This window comes from Fukomys damarensis, unplaced genomic scaffold (assembly GCF_012274545.1).
Source record: "Fukomys damarensis isolate Sample0158 unplaced genomic scaffold, DMR_v1.0_HiC HiC_scaffold_5, whole genome shotgun sequence".
Taxonomy (NCBI): Eukaryota; Metazoa; Chordata; class Mammalia; order Rodentia; family Bathyergidae; genus Fukomys; species Fukomys damarensis.
In genome coordinates, this window is record NW_022900917.1 from 14,551,395 (window position 1) to 14,558,393 (window position 6,999).

Here is a 6,999-nt window from a genome sequence, read left to right on the forward strand (position 1 = left end):
TACACACACTCTATACCTGATGTCAATATTTACTATAGTGAATCTTATTGATTTTTATATACACGAAATTCAAGTCAATGAGCAGTTGCTCTCCAGTGAACTTTTAGCTTCTCATTTCCTAAATAAAGCCACAGACTTTTCTTTTCAGCTTGTCATCTAACCTTTTCCTCCTTCTCCACTCATTATTCACTTCAGGATGGGGACTATTCAGCCTACATATCATATGATTCTCTCGGTAATAATAATTATAATCTTCTTAATCTAGTATTTTCTGCATGACGGGAATTCACACTGCGTGTTATGGCTTATATCTAGATGTCTCCCCAGAGCTTCATGTGTTTATAGGTGAGGCTTTTGAGAGGTACCTGGATCTGGGGTGGATTAAGGGTATGTGAGTATGAATTAAGGGTATGATAATTAAATTCGTCCACTGATGGGTTTAGCACTGTTCTTGGTGTCAGTAATTGGAAGGCCCATCTTGTTGTGGGCGCACCACCCAAAAGGATGGTATCCTTGATGGGATTAAAGGGAAAGGGAGGTTTGCTGCTGCAGCTTGCTTCTTGCTGCTTTCTGTCTGCCATGCCATGAAATTCTTCTCTTCTGCGAAACCCCTCTGCCATGCTGTCCTGCATTGGAGCCAGCTGACTGTGGACTGAAACCCCTGCAAACTGTGAGCCAAAGTAAACCTTCCCCCTTTAAATGGTGAGTGTTTAGTATTTTGTCTCAACAAAAAGAAAAGTAACTAAGACAGTGCAGAAATAATTCCTTCATTCTTCACAACAACTCTATGAGGTAATTGCTGTTGCTTGTTATCATTTACATTTTAAAGATGAAAGCTCTGGCCACAGGATAAGAAACTTGCCAAGGACATAAAGTTAGTAGTAAAGCTGGGATCTGAACAGGGGATCTAGCGTCAGAATCTCTGACTGCTTATACAAGTGATGAATTAGTCCACGCAGTATGAGCGAAAGTTCTACTTAGAAACTTCTAGCAAACCTCCATGCTTTTTATTTCCACCAAGTGAAGATGACCCAGAAGACAAATGCATGTTCTCAAGTCTTGTACTGAATTATGACATAAGTGAGATAGTGGTGTTGGGAAAAATTAAAATGCCTCTAACCTCCCAGTTTAAGAGTAGAGCTACCCATGGAAAGCCTTTAGATTTGAAATCAGAAACCAGTTTGGTGGCAGTATTAATAAAAGGAAAAAGTGAATAGCCAGCCATTTTTTGTTTGTTTGGTTGATGTTTTGTTGCTGTTGTTGTTTTGTTTTGTTTGTTTGTTTGTTTTTTGAGACAGGGTCTCACTATGTAGCTGAGACTGATCTAGAACTCACTATGTAGTCCAGGCTGGTCTCAAACTCGCAGTGATCCTCCTGCCTCAGCCTCCTGAATGCTGGAATCACAGGTGTGCACCACCAAGCCCGGCTACCTGGCCATTTTTAAGTAGATACTATTCATATTAAAAGGCTTAGAAGATATTTTCAGCCACATTTTAATCACATACAAATAATGGACAAAGCTCTAAAAACAAAATCACCTCAAGGTCATCCCAAGCAAGTCCTTAAGACACACAGATGCCATTGAGTACTGGCAGCCTCCCTCTTCCAGGGACAAAAAGGAAGATTCAGGGCATGATCTGAAGAGGGAGAGCCAGAGCTGTGCTACATTGAAGTGCCTGCAGTACTGGATCAGTTAGAAACATAAATCCTACGAACTGCAACCAAGAAGGACCAAAAGCAGAGAAAACAGATCAGATTGTTATCGTGGCATTGTTTTGGGATTGAACATTTAACAAATCCTTTGTTCCTTTGGTGTTTCTATTGCAATACAAAGTGTATCTTATAAATTTAAACTTAAAATTTCTTACATATATACAGACCTGTTCAGTTTCACATAAAAGGCTAAATGTACGTAATCTTTGCATATATTATCATTTTTTGCTTTATTTTCTCATGCTAGAATTTTTCTTTCCATCTTCGTCTTCATAATTTCTCCTATCCTATCCAAATGTTTGTCCTTCTAGTTTGCTCCATGCTTTAAAAATAATATGCACATATATTTATATATAGCTGTGCTTGAACATAAAGAAAAATGTACATCTAAACTCATATAAAGATGTAATGCATAGTAAATATATGTACATATATTCATACATTCACAGCTTAAATATATATATATATATATATATGTAATATATATTTTTTCTCAGTTAGGTCTTCCTTCTATGTTCTCCATACCTTAATCTGTAGAAAAGAAGAGGCTATATGCTAGTAAGATCCGTGTCTTTCCTTTAACAAAATACCATAAAGTAGGTGGCTTATAAACAACAAACATCTGTTTTTCATAGTTCTAGAGGCCAGAAATCCAAGATCAAGGTACCAGATGTGGTATCTCAGGGGACATACTGACTATTAATTTTCTGGCTCAATAGAGACTTGACATAATCAATTACCAGAAGCCTCACCTTAAGGAGTAGGATTGCAAAATGTGAATTTTGGAGGAACATAAATACCCTGCCCATAGAAACATATCCTCTTCCCCCTTCAACCCACCTTCAAAATCTGCCTCTTAGGTCATCAGGACTAATTCCATTGCATGCCCTGGTTAAGAATCCTGTTATTTCTATTTGGCCGATAACTACAAATAGCCCAAAGGCTTCAGATTTACCCTCCATGTCTTTGCTGTACATAGCTTCCTAGTTTCTCTACAACTCTATCTCCTCCCTCCTCCCTGTGGTCCCTGGAATTTAAGATCTATCATAAACAAAGTCTGTTCTGCCTCTTGTTCACTTCTTTGAATCCTTCCTTCACCTTTTATTAATTCTCTGTGGCTGCACTTACATTTTGTGACAAACTTAGTGATCCAAAGCTATAGAAACGTATTGTCTCACAACTCCCAAGCTACAAGATCCAAATCAATCAAGGTGTTGGATGGCTGTGCTCCTTAAAGAGGGAAGAATCCATCCCTTGCTTCTGTGGCCTCTGGTGACTCTGGCATTCCTTGGCTTGTGTTCCTCTGATCCATCCCCACACAGCTTTCTCCTCTTCGTCTGTCAAATTCCTCTGCCTCTCTCCATGTAGACAGGTATATTTACATTTAGGATACACTCAGATGATCTAGGAGAATCTCTCCATCTCAAGATCCTTCACTTAATCACAACTGCAAAGACATTTTAAAAAATAAGGCAACATTTAGAGGTTCTGGGGATATGGAACCAATACCTTTGGGGACCATTATTCAGGCTACAACCATCTCCTTGCTCTATTTCAAGGCCAACTCTTCCCCAAGGAACAGCTTCTTCTAAAGCACTTTTAAAATGGGTGGTTTTATCTCTATATCGCTCACTGCCAAGGTAAGATCAGTGTCCTACTTTCTTTGCCGCTCCTTCAAAACACTCACTCTCTTCCTTCGATAAACGCTCCCTGTAACATTTAAATTATAAAACAACACCAACCCCTCCCCTCCTTTCAACAGTCATCTACAGACCCTCAGGCAGCTCCTAACTCATTCTTACAATGTTTGATGACTGCAACACCAGGTGTGCCATCTTCCAATGCTCTTACTTCTTTGTCCCTTAAACTTCTTTAATGATCTTGAGCCTCAGCGTGCCTCAGCCTTCAGTTCCACAACATACCTTAGCAAAACAAACAAAAAAGATAAGCTAAAAGAACAACAAAACTGTGCCCCCTTCACAGTCCAGAATTATAAACATGGTGCTCCTTGACCAATATTTTCTATTTTTTCTGACTATCCCTAACTCCAAAAATTGTTTATCTTGGACCTATAATCTCCTGATGCCACCATCTTTATGCTGAATTTCATCCCTATTACATTCTTGTCCCCACCCTGCAGGGCCAAATTTCTGTCACCCCACTCTACTCTGCAACTCCACCCACGTTCTCAGACAGCCAAATGTGGAGCTGAAAAACCCTTGGCCAATTTTGCTCTCTAATTTTAAAATATCAAGAAGCACTTTCCTCCTGCCAAGAAATTTTGCAGCATTTCTGCCGTGATTTACTCTACCATTCTTCTAGATGCCTATTTCACAGGGTTTCCTCCCTCCGCAAACTCCCGAAGCTTCTGTCCATCTTCACCCTCAGCCAGTGACCTTGCTTCACTATATCACCATGAAAATGTAAAGAATTAGAGAATTTCTTCCACGAGCTCGTATTACCCTATACGCCAATACCCAGCATTGCAATCACATACACAGCTTTCATTTTTATTCTTGATACAAGAGCTCTTATGTACCTTCAAAATCATTCCCTTCATCTCTGTGCTAAAGTCCATTTCCATTTAGCTACCTTCAAACAGCATTCTAAAGTGTCTCCTTTCTTCTGTATCGGTTTTCTTTTACAGATTCTTCTCACTAGCGTGCATCTGTTCTGAAATATCTACCCTCTTAATGATCAAAACAAATCAATAAGAACTAAGATGCATCATGTAAAGGTACACATTCCCAATGATGAATGTGAATGTATTATATACCTAAACTGTACCTATAAAAGAATTTAAGGGGAAAAAATCATCCCTTTCGGGTTCTTGCTATATCACTTCATTCTTTCCCCCATTTAAATCAAAACTCTCTTGCAACCCGAGTTCAATCCCCGGTACCGGAGCAGGGGGAACTCTCTGGCAAGATGGGACTTTAGGTGTCGGTTATTACCATCGTTTTCCCACTTGCCTTGAACTCTTTCCAATCAGGCTTTCTTCCACCCAGTTCCAAAATGTAAAAGAAAATCTTTAAAAGCTGACGTGTACATTAACGATCTTCGTGTAACTAAAGCCAGTGGCCCATTTTACACTATCCGGAAGTAATGTTTGCCACTCTCCTCCTCCAGTGGCTTTATCAGCTCTCCTGGATTTTGCTGTCTCATAGCACTTTTTACTGTCCTTATGGGTCATCCTTCCTTAGTCACCTTTGCTGGCTGCTCCACAGCCTCTACCTTGGTGTGGGTCTATTTGGTCATTACTGACTATCGCAGTGCAATTGCAGTACATTACACGCCATCCTGGACCCAGCTTGCCTAGCTGAACCCTCATACAGCCAAGCAGTTGTCAGCTTTATATATTCATAACGACAAGTCTGAACTTACAGTTACTGTCAAACCCATGCCCTGTGGCGCGTTCCTATTAGTAGTACCATCTTCAGGCAAAAAGCAGTCTCAATTAATTTCATGCTTCTAAGTGAAGACATTTTGCCTCTGGCATGTTGGCCATTCACTTTTTACATCTTTAATAATCTAAGGCTTTTAAAAGAACTTATTAAATTAAAATGATGCATTCAAAGACACTAAGACAATCATGTTGTGTGAAGTGGAATATGTGTAAGAAGATTAAAAATTCACTCTTTTCTATAGAGAAAGCCAATAGAGAAATGACTCAAGATTTGTGATGTGAAATCAATCATCTTCTATTAAGGGAAATGAGTATTTTTAAGGTTTATAAGAGTTCCAAAGAGAAATTTTCATAACTTTATGTAGGCGTAAATCAATTAGAAGTGTAATAAAATTATAACTTTGAGGAAATGAACTCATTAATAATCCAACAAGCTTTTGCTGAAGCCGTCCGTACACACGGAGAAATGACATAGCTGATTCTGAGGAAAACTGGAAATCTAACTTTGTAGTTTGTCTAAAATAAGGGAAATGGGATTTATAATGTGCTGTTTAAAGTTTAAAATGTCCCCAAAGACAACTAAGATTGGTTTGTCTGTCTTCTGATGGCTTTCACCTGGTTTAACCAATTAGACACCAAGTTTAGGACCTTAAAGAAAGATCCCAGTGGGAGAATCTGCCTGAGTCCTCTAGAATTAAGATTCATCACAAAATATTTGCAGCTCAATTAAGATATGAAGCACATGGCTTTGTGAAAAGGCAAAATAAAAATCTAGAAAATTTTTGTCAAATTTTTTGGATTCTCAATGATGATGATTATTCTTTCTCATTAGATATAATATTGATCTTTAAATAAAAATCTTATGTAAATATGCTCTACACACTCACAGGAATCTTTTTAAAACCCTGAGCTTGTGAAATCTTTGCACCATATATATTTAGCAATGCCCACAACAGAGGAAACCACTCCTACTTCCTCCACAAACTAGTTTTACTGCTTTATGAACTTTACAGAATATACAGCCTTGTCTGTTTCCTCTCTCTAAGTGTAATGTCACCAGAATTTATCCATGCTGTTGCATATCAGTTCTTTTTCATTCATTCCCTTGAAAAGATATGCAATGTATTATTCCCCAGTTAGACAGCTGGATGGCTTGGCACTGTGAGCTATTATGAATAAAATATTATGGGCATACTTACATAGTGTTTGTGTTGTTGTCATTTTTTGTTTTGTTTGTAGACACCTGCCCTCATTTCTTCATGGAATATGTTGGGTCATGTGTTAAACATATGTTAAATTGCTGGGTCATTTGTTGAACATACATTTAATTTTGTTAGAAATTGCTAAACACTTTTCCAGTGTGGGTGTGACATTTCATGTGGCATTCATGCCAGTAGTGTTTTCAGTGTACCAGATCATCATCAGTTCTTCTTGGTAAATGTTTTAATTTCAGCCCCTGTGGTAGGTTTGTAGGGCTATCCTTTTGTAATTTACTTTAAGACTTTTCTTCTCTGTGCTTCATTTGGAATAGTTTTTATGTGATTTTTTAATATTCATGGATCTCTTCTACTGTGATATATAATCTGTCAACAAATTAACCCAATTAATTTTTATTTTAGTTATTATACTCTTCAATGGAAGACTTTCCATTTTATTCTTTTTATAGCTATAATTCCCCTATCCAAATTTCCTCACTGTATTCATACTTTCCTGTATAACCTTAAAATACCAACAGTAGCTGTTTTAAAGTCATTACATACTAATTTGATCATCTCTATCCTCTGGGTAATTATCTTTCATTCTTTTGCATGATATGAATCACAGTATCTTTGCTTTGCATAACTTTTTTTTTTTTTTTTTTTTTTTTTTTTTTTTTTTTA

General features: G+C 37.7%; 1 long non-coding RNA gene across 1 annotated transcript in view; it reads right to left on the reverse strand.

Moving 5' to 3' along the window:
* Positions 1-2,328: 2,328 nt before the first annotated feature.
* Positions 2,329-6,999, reverse strand: part of LOC117284431 — a 7,738-nt gene continuing 3,067 nt past the window's right edge. The window contains exons 2-3 of the long non-coding RNA XR_004515512.1: positions 3,516-3,635; positions 2,329-3,160 (exon numbers count right to left, since the gene is read on the reverse strand). This is a non-coding gene — a long non-coding RNA (uncharacterized LOC117284431). The remainder of the gene's footprint in view (positions 3,161-3,515; positions 3,636-6,999) is intronic.